At 59.8% G+C, this 16,806-nt stretch overlaps 1 protein-coding gene across 4 annotated transcripts in view; it reads left to right on the plus strand.

Annotated features, from left to right (window-relative positions):
• Nucleotides 1-16,806, plus strand: part of SLX9 (SLX9 ribosome biogenesis factor) — a 49,530-nt gene that overhangs the window by 9,515 nt on the left and 23,209 nt on the right. The window contains exon 1 of one of the 4 annotated variants that reach the window (XM_078358771.1): nucleotides 5,525-5,710. The exons of 2 other annotated variants lie outside the window; for them this stretch is intronic. The gene's annotated coding sequence lies outside the window, so the exon portion shown is untranslated. Of the gene's footprint in view, nucleotides 1-5,524; nucleotides 5,711-7,949; nucleotides 8,096-16,806 lie in introns of those variants that run through there. One more of the 4 variants, XM_078358772.1, reaches the window with a different exon arrangement.

Below are 16,806 nucleotides of genomic sequence, written 5' to 3' on the forward strand. Positions count from 1 at the left end.
TAGAGCTCCTCCGTGCCTGCTCTGGGGGTGGCACGGGCCCTGTGGCAGAGCTGGGGTGGGCTCCCATCTCCCCCTACTCAGTGCCACCTGCTGTGCATGCTGTGCAGTCAGCTGTAGCTGACATAGTGAGCCTGTATGACACCAGTGCCTGGCAGCTGGCCGGGTGCCCAGTGGTGGCTGCATCCTCCACACGGCACTAATCCTTGGCATCAGGTGGTCCGGGGAGCTGGTTGTAGAGCACATTTAGAATTGGATTTCTAGTTCTGTGTTCCTTCATACCGGAAAATGGCAGAAAATGAGCCCACCTGTTTTCAGACAGGCACTTGGGACTCAAGCCCAGAGACACAGGCAGAGTGGGACGAGGCCTGGTGTGGACTCAGAGCCATGTGGGGCTGGGGGCCCCTGAAGCAGAGGATGGAGGGAGACCGGTCACCGTTGCTGGAGAGGGAGCTCACAGCACCGTGGTGGGCTTGGGGGTGTGGGGGTCATGAGAGGCACCGGTGGTGTTACAGGATTTTGGGGTGTTGCTTTTGTGGCCAGATACTTGTGGCCGGTGGCACCTTTGCTCGGGCCGCTGGGCTCATTTCGCCTACTTGGCCTGGCAGGCTGCGCTCAGCTCGTGCCACTGGCCTTGATCCCATGCCTCCAAGGGAGACTGGAGTCAGGTGAAGGGTGTGTGAGAGCAAGCATGGGGTCTGGCCACTTGCAGGCCAGCGCCAATCCATCCTCGGCCCCCACCTTGGCTTCCTCCCAGAGCTTGTTGGTGCCCAAGGTCCAGAGGGGGCCAAGGCGGCAGGGCCTGAGTGATTGGAGAGGGCTTTGGAAGGGGGAGACCCCAGGCAGCGGGAGCAGGCATCTCCCAGTCTGTAAGAGTGAGGTGGGGGGCCTGGCCAGACCCCCCAAGAGTGTAGAGAGGCCAGGGTCTCCAGCTTTGGCTTGGGCTGCCTGCTCCTACTCCTCCTGCTGGTTCTGTGGAGCATGCAGCCCTGGCGCTCAGGGGCTGCCCAGGCTCCCCTCACGTGGCTTGTGGTCCTGCCCACGAGGTTGCTTCTGGGAGTGGATCATGGGCTGTGGGCCCTGGGCCCAGCCTTCAGAAGTGTCAGGCCCGGCTGTCACCGATGTGGAGTGGACCCTAGGGACTTTAGGGATGCTGCCCAGTGGCCCTGCACCATAGCCTCCCTGAGAGGCCCAGGAACCTGGCACCCTCAGCTGGGTGAGTGCAGCAACCACACTGCTGTCCCAGTCCCGAAATCGAGGTCCCAGCCCCGCCTACTCCCCAGAACCTTCCCTGTTGCAGCAGCAGGCCAGAGCTTCCCATGTGGCAGCGTCTGAAGCCACAGAGGCCCGCTGTTGGATGCCGGGCACAGGGCACCCACTGCCGCCATTGCTCCTCCCACAGCTGCTCCTGCTGCCACTGCCTGCACCTCCCTGCTGTAGATGGCCTGCTGCTGCCGTCAGTGGAACACGTCTGCAGGCATGTCAGACTGGGTGACGAGGCCACCAGGCTGTGGTGCAGGGACACCCAGAGCTCTTGCACCCAGCCCTTGGGCAGGGCTGGCTCTCTTGATCAACACAGAGCGCTGCCCAGGTGATTGCACCTGCTTAGACCTCACTTCGCCCCCAGGCACCTGTGATGGAGGGCACCACCTTGGGCTTTCTGGCCATCCTCTGCACTGGTGATCTGCCCAGCAGAGGGCAGCAGAGCTGTGTCCTTTTCAGGTCAGCGCAGGTGTGGCACAGTCCAGTTAGAGACAGAGTCTCCCTCCTGCCTTGCAGAACAGGGACCTGGGAAGTCTCAGCTCCGCATCACACAGTGAGTCCCTTAGACTCTGGGCTTACAGGGTGGTCTTCGAGTCCCTTAGACACTGGGCTTACAGGGTGGTCTTCGAGACCCTTAGACTCTGGAGTTACAGGGTGGTCTTCGAGACCCTTAGACTCTGGGCTTACAGGGTGGTCTTCGAGACCCTTAGACTCTGGGCTTACAGGGTGGTCTTCGAGTCCCTTAGACTCTGGGCTTACAGGGTGGTCTTCGAGTCCCTTAGACACTGGGGTTACAGGGTGGTCTTCGAGTCCCTTAGACTCTGGAGTTACAGGGTGGTCTTCGAGTCCCTTAGACTCTGGGCTTACAGGGTGGTCTTCGAGTCCCTTAGACTCTGGGCTTACAGGGTGGTCTTCGAGACCCTTAGACTCTGGGCTTACAGGGTGGTCTTCGAGTCCCTTAGACTCTGGGCTTACAGGGTGGTCTTCGAGTCCCTTAGACTCTGGGCTTGCAGGGTGGTCTTCGAGTCCCTTAGACTCTGGGGTTGCAGGGTGGTCTTCGAGTCCCTTAGACTCTGGGCTTACAGGGTGGTCTTCGAGTCCCTTAGACTCTGGGCTTACAGGGTGGTCTTCGAGACCCTTAGACTCTGGGCTTACAGGGTGGTCTTCGAGTCCCTTAGACTCTGGAGTTACAGGGTGGTCTTCGAGACCCTTAGACTCTGGGCTTACAGGGTGGTCTTCGAGTCCCTTAGACACTGGAGTTACAGGGTGGTCTTCGAGTCCCTTAGACTCTGGGGTTGCAGGGTGGTCTTCTGGGATTTCATTTAAGATGAACTGGGAAATAGCAGGAAATGAGCTTTGCCCACCCAGCCTGTGCCTCTGGGCTTGAGTCCCAGCTGCCTGTCTCTGAAAACAGAATGGGTTCATTTTCTACTATTTTCCGGTATCTCTTTTTCTATAGTTGTAAAGTCAAGGATATGACGGAAACTGCGCAGACCATACATGTTACTTATCTCTACGCCCAAATTAAAATAAGAACAGGCGGATGGGGAGGTTATGTGGAGACTGCTCCGTGGCAGCGAGGCATGCGTGGGGTCCGATGGCCTCGGCTGGCTGCACCTCCGTGTGTGTCCCCTGCCTCGGCTGCGTGGTGCACTGGCTGGAGCGGGGCACCTTCTTACCTGTGCTCCTGTGGAGGGTGCGGCCATGCCGACCACTCTATTGGGAGCCCAGTGACTTGTTGCTTAAGCGAGGCATCCCGTGAGCCATGTGTCATCGAGACACTAGTCCAGGGGTCAGAGGCATGGCCAACGCCAGTCCTGCCGGAGCGTGGCCCTGTGGTGGCGTTTCTCAGGTCCACAGCCACGTAGTCACATCGTACCATGCTGAGGTGTTTGCCTTGGACCAGACATGCTGCTGTTTCTGCCTGTCTTGGAGGGAGTCAGGAGCCAGCCAGGGTGTCTGGAGTTCTGTCCTCCTTCACCTCCTTGCCGGCGTCCTCGGGGTTTCAGAGATAGCTCCTTCATCTGAGAAAGGGAGGATATCGGGGGCTGCTGTACAACTGCTGTGAGTTTTCCTCCTAGAGCTTTGAGCACTGAGACTGTCCCGGGCAGGTGTGCGCGGCACCTATGCCTGAGGATCATGGCGACCCCACCTGGCTCCCATCCTGGAGCACGTGGCAGTGACTGGGCACACGTGCTGTGGGCATGGCGCAGCAGGCTAAGGCTTCATCGGATTAACGGTTGGATTTAAAGGCCTTAAAAGTGGTTTAAACACACAGCAGCAGCAGAGCACACAGGAGAAGATTCCTCTGGGCCTGGCCAGTCTCTCCTGTGCCTGTGTCCCATGGCTTGGCTCCTGTTCACTCAGCTTGAGATGAGACCACAGCTGGTGCCAACCGGGTTGCAGAGGAGGTTCCCATCTGCTCGTAGCGCTGAAGCCCACAGCCCTCCAAGGGGCCTGCACCTCGAGGCGTCATGCAGGGAGACAGGCAGGGAGAGTAGACATGTGTGGCTGTGGAGGAAGCAGAGGGACAGGCTGTGGATGTGGCCCCTCACCCATCCTGTTCAAGTCCCAGCTCTACCATCTGGATCCAGGGGCCGAGTCCTCAATGCACAGGGTGAATGGCATTGTGTTCGCCCACCCTGCCCTCCTCCCCTCCTCTGCCCCCTCCCCCACTCTGTCCCCCTCATCTACTCTGCCCCCTACCCCACTCTATCCCTCTACCCCACTCTGCCCTCCTCCCCCACTCTGCCACTCCCTGGCTCTGCCCCCTCCCCCCACTCTGCCACTCCTCGACTCTGCCCACTCCCCGACTCTGCCCCCTCCCCTACTCTGCCACTCCCTCCCCGGCTCTGCCCCCTCCCCCACTCTGCCAGTCCCCAACTCTGCCCTCCTACCCCACTCTGCCCTACTCACCATCATGCCTGTGGCTGAGACGTGAACGTTAGGGATCCACCTTTACCCAAAATTACTTTTGAAGAAAATAACATTTCCTAATTGAAAAAGCAGTGCATTTGCACGCATCGCAGAAGAGACAGATGTGCAACGTTGGGAGAGAAAAGCTGGGCCCTGCCCCCAGAGCTGCCCCAGCGCGCCGTGTGGCACCGACCTGCCCTTGCGTGTTCTCACCCAGGCCTGCTGTAGGTTTGATCACTCACTGGGCAGGTGTCGGGAAAGGGCCTTGCTTAGAGCTTAGCTAGCGGGGTCTTCAGGGGCTCTTGCTGCTCTTGGTCCAAGTGGGCTTTGGTGGCTGTGTGTGGTTGCTGTGGGTGGTGCAGGTCTGGATCTCAGCGACTAGCCGAGGTCACTGAGCCACCGTCTTGGGCTTGCGCCGCTTGCACCCCCTGCTCGCCCAGGAAGCTCGGCCACTGCCATTTTCCATTTTCCAGACGGTGATCGGCAGCTTCCCTGGCTACATAGGGAGTGACTCCTCCTCATCAGGGCTGTCTGCTGTCAGGGGTGATGTTTAAGTAGTTTTTGGAACTTTCACATCAGAGCCTGTGGCCTGGTTACCCTGGGCCTGGCCGGGAGGCTCCCAGGGCTGCCCTCCATCACCAGAAGGTTGGCCCCAGGGCCCTCCTTCTCCCCTGCAGGTCTGAACCCAGCTGCTTCAGGACCACCCTCTCATGGGGGATGCTGCGGCCAGCAGAGGTCTTCTGGCCGGCTGGACAGTGGGGTCATATGGCCCTGTGGGGCCCTCCCTTGTTTGGGGAGCTGCTGCGTGGGTGTCTGTGTCATGTGCTCCGGGTGCCCTCCTGCCTGGAAGATGGCAGGGCGGTATCTGAGCATGTGGGTTGCTATTTCTAAACCTGGCGCTGGTGGCTGGAGCTATTTAAGGTTCTTGGCGTGTTCTGTTGGTAGGGCCTGGCTGCAGCGTCCTGCTGAGGCTGTCTGCACGCTCATTGACAGCTGGGGTGGGAGGGCGGCAGAGCGGTTTCAAATGGAAACTTAGGGGTGAGCAGGGAACTGCTGGGACCCCGGGTGCTGCTGTATTGGGGGCATGGCAGCCATTCTGACTTGCAGGCCTGAGCCTAGCCTAGGAGGTCCCCAGGGCCCTGCCTCCGGCAGCCTCTTCCAGGGCACCCCACCTGGTGTGTTTTCCAAACCCCGCCTGGCAAGGCCCAAGCCGAGCGTGTGCAGTGGGCTCTCCTGGTTCACCCTCGGACGCTGCTCCTAATGGGAGGTGCAGCGAGTGCCCTCCCTGCGACAGGCCTGTCCCTTCCCCCTGAGGGCGTGTGGCTGGCCTGTCACGTTGAGAGACCCTGTGCAGCTGTGGGTAGGGCCTGTGGGCAGGACTCGTGGCAGCCGAGTCCTGGGCACTGTGGTTTTCTGATGTGCAGGTCCGAGTTGTAGGCAGGTCGTGGAGGCAGATTCCCTAGAGGGGGCCCCCGAAGCAGCGAACCCACCAGGAGCTGCTCCCGCGGTGCCTGCCAGAGCAGGACGCCTGCAGGTGAGCCACACAGCTGCTCCCGGGCACCATCCCCGGCGGTGGGGCCCTGCGTCCACACCTCGGGAGTCGGTCCTGTGTAGACTTAGGACTGAAGCAGTCCTCTGGGGCTCACTCCTCTCCAAGTGGGATGGGGTGGTTTGGGTAGATCCCGAGGACACAGGCTGGGTGAGGCTACAGGAGGCCGAGAGTGCCTCCGGCCCGCAGCCTGGGTTCCTCTGCTCAGTAGCGTGACCTCAGTGCTCTGTGCCTCATTGTCGCTGGGTAGCAAGTGCCACCCCCAGGCACTTTTGGCTCTGACTGCTCTTCCCTGTGGCGCTGCTGGTACCTCCTCACTGCAAACCTTGGCCGCACCCCGAGGCCTTGCTGAAGCCCTCAGTCCCAACAGCTGTCGCTCCTTTGGCATTTCCTGCATAGCCGACCATGCTGTGTATGGGGACAGTGGGGGAATCTGTCTCTTGCCTGTTACGTGTTTCTCTCACCTTGTGACCCTGGCTGGGAGCTCACAGGACAGCAAGAAGCCATGCTGCTCTTGGAGCACCTGCAGCATCCGCCTTCAGCCCTGCCCCGGTGGGGGCTCTGGAGGTTCCCTGTGGGGTGAGCTGACATTGGGGTGGGCGTGGAGCCTGCTGCTGTGTCTGTGGAGAGACTCCTTTGGGGTTTGGAGCACACATTTCTGATCTGTATCAGCTCCATGATACTTGCTTGCAAGGCCACATCCCGTGGGACTCGGCATCTTCGGGTCACTGGGTTGCTGAGAAGAGCAGAGGGGCCTGAGTGTTCTGTGGGTGCCGTGCACAGGCTGACTCCGCTGCTCCTGGGGCTGCCTTCTCTCAGGGGCAATGTTGAGCCCCTGCCTGGGGTGGGTGGTGTTGCCTGGAGGGTGGGGTCTGTCCGACGTGGCCCTTTGAGAACTGGCCATTGGCAGGTTTGTCTGTGCTTTTGAAAGCCCACCCTCAGGTCCTTGGGAGATCGGAGCTGAGGTGAGCTGTTTGCAGTTCCTCAGAACAGCAGAGGTGGGCACAGGGACCAGCAGTGGAAATGTCCCCCATCCCTGTGATCTGTGGTGCTCCTTGTTCTCTGGAAGGTCTCTGTCCCTCCTGAGATTGGGCTGAAGGTCACAGAGATGGGCTGGTCGGCAGTGGCAGGAGGGAGGGCCGGAGAGGGGCAGGCGGGAGTTACTCCTGTCTGGGTGGAGGGCTGGGGGCTGCCAGAACAGTCAGTGGGCTGGGCACTCCCTGCTGTCCAGAGGGGGTGCGGCAGAGGGGCCTGCGCCTGGGGCTGGGCGTGTGGGGCCCGACCCTTTGCTGCTGTCCTCCCTGGCTGCTGCTCCTCCCCTCCTGGGCCATGCGTGGGGAGGGAAGGGGTGGACATTTTCAGGAAGACAGCTCCACTGCCAGAGCCTCGGCCAGACCAGTGTCTTTGTATTACAAGTCAGTCCTAAGAGTTTGAAGTCTGCCCTTTTTGTTTGTTTTGAGACAGGGTCTCATTCTGTTTCCCAGGCTGGAGTGCAGTGGCGCAATCTCAGCTCACTGCGGCCTCTGGGCTCCAGTGATTCCCCTGCCTCAGCCCGGAGTATCTGGGGCTACAGGTGCGCACCTCCACAGCCGGCTAATTTGTGTATGTTTCATGGAGACAGGGTTTCGCCGTGTTGCCCAGGCTTTAAGTCTGTCCTTTTGACACACAGAACTGTTTGGGGCATGTAAGAATTCATGATGGAAAGAGGGTTTTCACCGACAGGCGTTTTTGGAAATGAACATGGTGGCACGAGTTTGAGGTGTGCGGTGGGGATGTAGTTCGTCACTGATGTTTGGTTCCAGGGTGCTGTCTTTGAGCAGGACGATTTGTCACCAGTTTTTACAGATGTCTGAGTTTTTCTTTCAAATGGACACCTAGTGACAAATGTGTGCTGTAAAGAAGGAAGAAAACTTGGGAAGCAGAGACAGAGGAGGGAACCTGGCCCTCCCACTGCACAGCTCCCTGGCCCTGTGCTCCTGCCGCTTCCTCCAGCTGCTCCAGTGCTGGGCGCGTGCATCCCTTGGGCGCTCGCCCACCGATGCTCCCGGGGAAAGCTGTGCCTCCTCTGGCTTATTCCTCTGCAACGGCCTTTTGGTGACATTGTGCAAAGTGGCACAGGAAAGACATTGTGAAAAGCTCAATGCAAACTACCATTGAGTGACAGCCTTCCCGCCGCGGAAGTCTTGTTCTCTCTGCTCCGCTCCTTTTTTTCCTTTGGTGAGTCAGTATCTTGCTCTGTCACCCAGGCTGGAGTGCAACAGTGCAATCTGGGCTCACTTCAGCTTCGACCTCCTGGGCTCAGGCAGTCCTCCCACTTTGGCCTCCTGAGCAGCTGGGACCACAGGCACGGCCCCCTCCGTTTTTTCACAGGTGAGTGTGCATCTGCCCTTGCCGCTTCCCTGGGCTGCGTTCTGGGGCAGTCTCGTGTCCCTGCCGCTCTCCACGGCTGCCGAAGCTTTGTTGTCCGATGTACCCCACTCTAGGGAGCGCCCTTGTGGGCAGTCCTTGTGAACGTGAGTGAAGACATTTGTAGATCGAGCCACGGCACTGGAGCTGCTGATCTAACCTGATGAACATCCAGTGCTTCACAGGCTTTGCCAGGCAGCCTTCTGCAGACTCTGCCTCCGTCCCTAGCCTGTGCCTGTGGAGCACGCGGATGGGGCATCTGCCGAGGTGGACCCTGGACAGCAGTGCCTGGTTTGCAAAATGTGCAGCTCTTCATCTGCAAGGCTCCATTCAGCCTTCATCACTGTGAGCTGCCTATGTGTGCCTTTTCCTGTTTTTCTTTTCTGCTTTTTATTGGTTTGGAAAAGCCGTGTAGGAAGGAAGCAATCTCTCTTGTTAACTGCAGAGGACTCCCCCTCGTCGGTAGTTCTTTTGAATTTGTTCACGTTATTTTTTTCTCTGCGGAGGCTTAAAGTTTCTCTGTAGCGGGTTCTGTGTTTTCCGTGTATTTTGCTGCCCTCTGTGTTCTCTGCGGCGCTTCCATAGTGCCTTTCATCATATCTAGTCCGTCAGGACTTCATTGTGTACAGAGTGAGACGGATGCTTCCCACTTCTTTTTCCCCAAATGGCCTGTCCTGCGGTGCATTCAGCTTGCATTCACCCAGAAGGTGGGGTGAAGAGAACCTCAGCGCCGTGGGGTGCTGCTGGCACATGCTGCCTTTTCTCATGACCTGGGTGACGTGGGCGGCATCTGAGTGGCTCTGTAGTCTGCAGCGTCTCCCGTGGCCTGTGCCCGAGATGAAGCAGCACGTGTCAGCATCACATCTTTTGTCCTGTGGCCGAGCCGCACGCAGCTCTCTGTGGACAGAGAAGTGCAGCTCGTGGATGCCTTGCATGGAAAAGCCAGGCTCATGCCACCTTTCCTTAGGTTCTGTCAGCACGTGTCCTGGGAACTCCGTCACCCTGAAGCGTATATCTGGCGAGCCCAGTTCTCTGTCTGCTGACCTGACTGGTGAGGGCTGATGACCCAGTGAACCACCTGTGTACAGGAGCGCTGTGTGCCTGCCACGTGTGGCGGCCTCCACTGAGCCTGGTTGGCTGCATCTCTCCCTGGAGTCCCATTATTAGAGCAGAGAGCGCTGGCAGCACTGTGGCAGCGGAGAAGGCTGTGGCTCTGGCGGGTCGGTCTGCTTGCCCACATCTCCGGAATTGCAGCTGCAGAGCGCATGCCCTGGCTCCCGGGCGGCAGCGTCTCACCTGCGCTTTTCCTGTCATGGGTTTTTAGGCAGCCTGTACCTAAGTGTCACCCATCCCTCTCTCTTTGCGGGGCCATTCAGCCCAAGCTGCAGGTTTCTGCCCGGCCAGCCGGTGCTCCAGAGAGCAAAGCCACCCCCAGTGCTCTGTGACCAGTCGGCTCAGGGCTGGTTTCTGGTCACTCCTGAGGGCAGGGCCGAGGTGGGGTCTTTCAGGGTCAAGGGTTGGCTGTTCCTGGAACAGCTCTGGAGTCCTCCTCATGTGCCTCCCAGGGAGGTCCCCACACGGTGCGTGTGAGCTTGGCGCCTCTCTGCAGGCCGGCTCTGTGGCAGCTGCATCCTGGACTCCTGAGGCTCAGGCAAGGGCACGGCTTCTCCTCATCCTCCTTGTCTTCATCTCCATCATGCATCTGCCCTGCATCTTGCAGTCCAGCTCAGGTATAGGTGCTGTGGCAGCCGAGAGCACCCTGGGGACCACTGGCTGGCCCCAGGCTGGAGATCGCAGGAGCCGCCCATACCCCGAGGCCTCGTCTTTCACCCTCTAAGCCTGTTCACTGCCAGTAGCAATGGGTGGCCCGGAGCGTTCTGCAAGTGTGAGGAGTGGATGGCAGTCACGGCATATTCCCCCATGGGGAGGCCTGGGCTCTGTCTTGGAGGGAAATGAGGGATTTCCTGTCTCAGCCCCTGTCTGGGGTTCTGTGAGGTTCAGTTTAATGGGAACTTAGCGGTCCTCCCTGACGCTTTTGAGCTGTGGACTGAGCAGCCAGAAGGAATGGCGATGTCTGAGCTGCCCGTGCAGCAGGTGGCCTGGGGTAAAGCGGACAGGGCACAGGGCACGGGGCAAGAAGCCTCTCTGTGCCCAACGGGGAATGCCGAGCTCACAGCCACCTCCGCCCTTCTGACTTTGCAGCGTCAGCTCGACCAGCTGGCCAAGCATGTGAGGTTGTGTTTTTACCATCAGTTTGGGCTTGCTATTCCTGATGCCCAGTTGGACTTCAGGCCCCTGTGTGAGCTCAGGCTGGGGCCACCTGCCTCAGGTGTGGCCGTTGCTGCCGTCCCTTCGTCACTAGTCAGACATGGTTGGTGACCTTCCCCTCCCCATAGCCACTGGGACTGTAGTGCTGGCACTGCTGGGATCTGGGTTTGGGGTAAGGCCCAGGACAGGGGCGGCTCCAGACACCCTCACTTGAGGCCTGGTGTCTGCACTCCCAGCCCAGCCCTCCTCCAAGCTGGCATTTCTGCTGCACCCATGGGGCATCTCCTGCTCCCTGCGCTTCCGCAGCACCCGGGAGAGCTGTGGTGGACTGTCTTGGCTGTGTGCCTTGTCAACTTAGAAACCGGAGCAGCTCCAGCTGACTTCCCACTGTTCCCATCACAGGGTGGGGTGCCCTGGGCCTGCGGGGTTGAGAGGAGCAGGGCACGCAGGGCGAGCACCCTCTATAGCCTGTGGCACCAATTCTGTCTCAGTGAACCCATCAGGCCATCCAGAGGCGGGAAGTGGGAGCAGGCATGAACCTGTGCCAGGGCATTTCACCGAGGGCGCCTTGGGCCCAGAAAGTGGCGGGAGCAGGGGGCCGTGGGGCCACCGCCAGCAGTTCCAGGCAGTCTCTGCCCCGGCTTCAGCATTCCAAGCCCTCTCCTCCTGCAGGAAGCGGCATGTTTGGTTCCTGTTTTCTTGGTGTCATGGCAATGGGGCCAGGGAGCTCCCTGGGGCCAGAGCCGGGAAGGGTCACTGTGCTGCGTTCCTGACCGGGCCTGCGCCCGGGCCTCGTTTTCTTCATTCCGACGCAAGACAGGTCACTGTTCGGGTCAGTTTCCACTGGTCTTAGATTCATTTTTCTTTTGAAACTATTTGAAGACCATAGAAAGCTGCAGCGTGAGCCCCTCCCCTTTGTGTTTGGAGCCAGAGGTCGGGGATGCTGCGACGGAAAGTAGGTCAGCCCGGGCTCATCAGGAAGCTGTGGGAGGGGGTTAAATCCCGCGGGAGCCCTGGGAGGCTCCACACCAGCTCCTGACGTGAAGTCTGTGACGCCAAGCACAGTGACTGCCCTTCTCCAGGCAGAGCTGCTTCTGCTTTGTTTTTCCTTAGACACGGTGGGTTTGTTGGACACGGTGGGTTTGCTGGATTTCTCTTTAATGCAGACAGGAAGGTCTGCATTAAAGAGAAATCGGGAGACACGTCTTGTATGGATGTGTTCTGGGGAGAACGCGTCTGAGGCTGAACTGTCTCAGGAAATCAGTTAAGACCGAGGAATTGGGGGTGTCCGTGAGTCCACTCTGTTTCAGAGGAAACTGGAGTCAGAGATACAGCACCCAGTGAGTGCCCTCTCCATCTGTCCCCACCTGCACAGCCCTGCAGGCTTGCCCTACCCCCACCCGTCCCCCGAGCAAATGAGGCTCCTTTCCCCACCTGCCGGGCAGGGGCCTGGGCTCTGAGGGGACCAAGCACAAGGGGCACCTGTGGATTCACTTTCTGGGGCTCCCTGAGAGGCAGCCTCTTTCCCTGGGGTTACAAGACTTTCTAGGAGGTGACAGTAGTCTCTGGATACATGTCCTAAACTCACTTCACACCGAAAGCCATACAGTCCCATCTGTCTTAGTATATTTTCTGTTGCTTGTAAGAGAATACCTGAAAGTGGATAATTCATTTTAAAAAGGAATTGACAATCTCTTAGGTTCTGGAGGCTGAGAAGTCTAGAGTCAAGGGGTTGCATCTGGTGCCAGCCTTCCGGCCGCTGGCGGCTCTGCTGAGGCCCAAACCCACGCCGGGCATCCCGCGTTGAGGGAGCTGAGTGTGCCCACCTGGGTCTCTCCTCCTCCTCCTCTTATAAAGCCACCGTCCCCTTCCCCTGATAAACGTGAGTCCTTTCACCCAGTAATCCATGAATCTGTGAATGAATTAATTCATACCTATGGGCAGAGTCTTCATGACCCAGTCAGCCCATAACGGTCCCATCTTTCAGTGATGACACATTGGGAACTGAGTTTCAACCTGAGTTTTGGAGGGACGGATATTCAGCCCACAGCGCTTCCCACCCACTCAGCTGATGATGTGGAGGCTCTGACAGGCTCCGTGGCCAGCAGAGAGCCCCTCCATCCTGCATCTGGACTCCTGCTGCCCAGGGTATAGTCCTTGCCCCCTGTCCTGGGCCCCGCCTTTGCAACAAGGGGCAGGAAGTGCCGCAGTGGCCGAGGGCAACATCCCCTCTGGCTTTCCCCAGTCTGTCTGGGCACTGTGTGAACTGTGGCTGTCCCCAGAGAAGGGGAGGCACAGAGCTGTCTCACGTGTCAGCTGGCACCGCCAAGGCCTCTACAGGGCCCTCCAGTTTGGCCTGCGTCCACACGGCGGTTTCTGCCAACACGGACTGGCCATCTTTGTCCAGCTGTTAGTCAGCTGGGGTTAATGTGGGGCAGGCCCAGCTGACGTCACCCTGGAGTGCGTGGCTGCTCGTTGGGGGCAGGGTGGTCCTCAGGGGCCTGGGAGGCTCCAAGCTCTGCAGTGTGGGCTGTGTGCATTTTCTTGGCACTCTGAGAAGCTATACCTGTATCCACACCTTGGTTTACAGTTTATTTTGGGGAATAAACTTCCAAATCCTATGTCTCCAGGACCCCTTTAGCTGTGTGGTCCCGGGGGACAGGGGAAGTGCCGGCCGGGCCCCGCCCAAGGCTGCTCCGCCACTGAGCCTCCGCGGCCGGAAAGGGTGGTCACATCCAGTGGGCCAACTGCCATAGCGCTTTCACATCCTGCCCACAGCATGGCCCCATGACCTGGGCAAGCCTCTGTGCCCTCGGAGCCTCAGCTTTCTCACCTGTGAAAGGGGCTAACTTGGAGGATTGCGAACTGACCAAAACAGAGCCCGCGTTCCTGAGCGTCTCCGAGCAGTGAGCACACAAGCTCTGCAGGGAGGTCCTGGGCCAGCAGGGCAGGCGGGCAGGCAGGTGGGCAGGCGGGTGGGCGGGCAGGCAGGCAGGCAGGCTGGGTCGGCCATGAGAGCTGTGGGCTGCCAGGCTCCTCCCTCAGATCACTCACCAGCAAGGAGCAGAGTGCCCTCCGCAGCTCCTCCCTGTGACCCCGCAGGGCCGTGCCTCCGTGCGTGTCTGTGTCCTCATCTCTTCTTAGAAGGACACCAGGGCAAGTAAAGACCCTGTCTCTGAATCCAGTCACATTCTGAGGTTCTGGGGATTAAGGAATTCAGCACATGAACTTGGGGACACAAATCAGCCTCTAACAGTTGGGGGTGCAGACAGGTCTTTCTAGGGAAGTGAGACAGGCCATGGCGGGGGACGAGGTGAGGAGGGCCATGGCGGGGGACGAGGTGAGGAGGGCCATGGCGGGGGACGAGGTGAGGAGGGCCATGGCGGGGGACGAGGTGAGGAGGGCCATGGCAGGGAGGTGAGGAGGGCCATGGCAGGGAGGTGAGGAGGGCCATGGAGGGGAGGTGAGGACGGCCATGGCGGGGAGGTGAGGACGGCCATGGAGGGGAGGTGAGGACGGCCATGGCGGGGAGGTGAGGAGGGCCATGGCGGGGAGGTGAGGAGGGCCATGGCGGGGAGGTGAGGACGACCATGATGGGGAGGTGAGGAGGGCCATGACAGGGAGGTGAGGAGGGCCATGGCAGGGAGGTGAGGACAGCCATGGAGGGGAGGTTAGGAGGGCCATGGCGGGGAGGTGAGGACGGCCATGGCGGGGAGGTGAGGAGGGCCATGGCGGGGAGGTGAGGAGGGCCATGGCGGGGAGGTGAGGACGACCATGACGGGGAGGTGAGGAGGGCCATGGCGGGGAGGTGAGGAGGGCCATGGCGGGGAGGTGAGGACGACCATGACGGGGAGGTGAGGAGGGCCATGACGGGGAGGTGAGGAGGGCCATGGCGGGGAGGTGAGGAGGGCCATGGCGGGGAGGTGAGGACGGCCATGGTGGGGAGGTGAGGAGGGCCATGGCGGGGAGATGAGGAGGGCCATGACGGGCAGGTGAGGAGGGCCATGGCAGGGAGGTGAGGCCACAGCGGGAGATGCCCAAGGCCTGCATTTCCATGGCAGGGGGTGTCCTGGGAGAGAGGAGAGGGCAGGGGCACGCCCTGCCCCATGCTGCACCCCAGCTGCAGGCCAGGATGCATCTCCAGGCTGGCAGGTGGCGTGGGCTGATGGCTCCCAGAGCAGCCAGCATCCAAGAGGAATGGTCTTCTCTTGCCACATGGGTGGATTCAGTGAAGGGTGTTGAAACCACCTGTTGCTCAGGATTTAACCTGAGCCTGCTGCTCCTTGCTTCACAGGACATGAGCGCAGAGAAATTCCAGACAGCTGGGGGCCTGTAAGCTGGGGCTGAGCATGTCCAGGTTGTAGGGTCACAGGAGGAGATCCAGCCGGCGGCCGCTCAGGGCTTTAGAGGCTTCTGTTGGTGATCCTGTCTGGTGGGGGTGTCCGGGGCCCCTCCCAGTACGAATGTCATTTCAGGCCCTTGCACTGCTCCTGCCCTTCCTCACCATCTGGAGTGACCTTCGTCCTCTCGCCTGGTTCCATTGGGGGGGCACAGTCGGGGGGGGAGTTGGCAGTCCTGATGGGAAGCTGTAAGGAGCTGTTCTGAGCAGGTGAAGCTACGTTCCTCGACCTGCAGCTCTGAGGGTGTCAGGCATTGTGCCGTGGTCCAGCACATTCTGCCTTTCCTGAATGATCTCTCAGTGACATCGCCAGTGACTTGGGCTGGGGTCTCGGTTGCAGCCACAGGTCCCTCTTTGGCCAGGTGGCGATGGCCTGCCCTGTGGATGGAGGCTCTGGCTCTCAACACAGTGCCTTACTTACGGGCTGTCAGGCAGGGCAGCATTTGCTGCTGCCGCCCCAGGCAGGTGTGAGGCTGTGCTGAGTCAGCCTCTCCCAGGATGGGCCGGACCCCACAGTGGCAAGTGCAGTAGAAAGTTCCGGACCTGGGGCAGCAGCACCAGCGGAGCCGGAGGCTGCCCTGCTGACCTGTGAGCCCAGAGGAAAGCTCCCTCTGGCCACTAATGCCCCCATGCCTTCCACAGTGGGAGGCCCGGGGCTTCTGTGCCTCAAGGTGAATAAAAAGCAAGAAACTGGAAAGCATGCGCAATCCCGAAATCCCTGGAGAAGGGCTCCGGGTACCGTGAACATGAGGCCGAGCATGGAAGGAGCGGGCTAGGGATGCTGTGTGTTCCGGAAGTCGGAGCCTTGTGAGAGGCTGGGATCCTATGACCCTTGCTTGGAGCCACAAGACAGGCGAGACAGCCTGGGGGAGTGACCCCGAACCGAACCGAGACAGCCTGGGGGAGTGACCCCGAACCGAACCAAGACAGCCTGGGGGAGTGACCCCGAACTGAACTGAGACTGCCTGGGGGAGTGACCCCGAACCATTTTTGCCCAGGTAGCAGCAAGGGCAGCACGGCTGTCACACAGGAGCGAGCCTTTGACGAGCTGGCAGAAGGGGATCCAGGACTGTTCAGGTCAGCCAGGGGGATGCACGGGCAGCGTGTCCCCAGGCCTATGCCCTGGTGCTTCGCTGAGAGCCAGAACCGCCCTGGCAGAGGGGGCGTACTTGGGCGGCAGGCCGCCTCCTGCCTTTCCACACACTGCTGGCAGAGAGGCCTGTGGTTCAGAGCCGTGGGCCAAGCCCTGTTCTAAACTTAGGAAGGCAGCAGTGAAAAAACAGGCAAGAATCTCTGTGCTTGTGGAGCTCACCTGCTCATCAGACAACAGTGGCATGAGGTGGACGTAACATGCCTTGAGGTCAGAAGAGGACAGGTGCGGCCGGCACACGGCAGGTGAGGAGCGGCCTGGAACCTGTGCCAGTGGGCGGGAGGTGGGGCAGCAGCTTCCTGTGAGTGGAAGAAGACAGGCCTGTTGAGGTGCACTCACAGTGGCTGAGACAGGAGACCCCAGGAAGAGGGGGAAGGGCAGCAGTGACTTCATGGAAGATGTGAAGGTCACATGGAAAGTTGCAGAACTGTCACCACAAGAAGCATCCAAGGAGATTTGAGGAAATGAGCCACAACTGAAGGAACTCAGCGCTGTGGGGTCACAGTCGTTACGGTCCTCGAAGAAGAGGACAGAGGGGGGCCTGGTGTACCACAGCTGCTGCATCTGAATGTGGCGGAAACGCACGGGGAGTCGCTGGAGAAATGCACCAGAGGAGCGTGAGCTTCTTTTAGTCCTGATGCCGTAGGGGTGAGGTGCTTACAGCAGCGTGGGTTACAGAACAAACGTTCAGAATGTAAGTTAGTGAGTTTCATCAGATGGTAGCCGCACGGTAACCCAAGAATAGACCACAGACGTTCTGAGCTGTCAGATGCAAGCCCAGCACAAAATAGAGCCTGGACTGCAGAGGCCCAGGGGAACCAGAACAGAAAACCACAGCCCCAGAAGGGCATCCCCGGG

Source organism: Callithrix jacchus, chromosome 21 (genome assembly GCF_049354715.1).
Source record: "Callithrix jacchus isolate 240 chromosome 21, calJac240_pri, whole genome shotgun sequence".
NCBI lineage: Eukaryota > Metazoa > Chordata > Mammalia > Primates > Cebidae > Callithrix > Callithrix jacchus.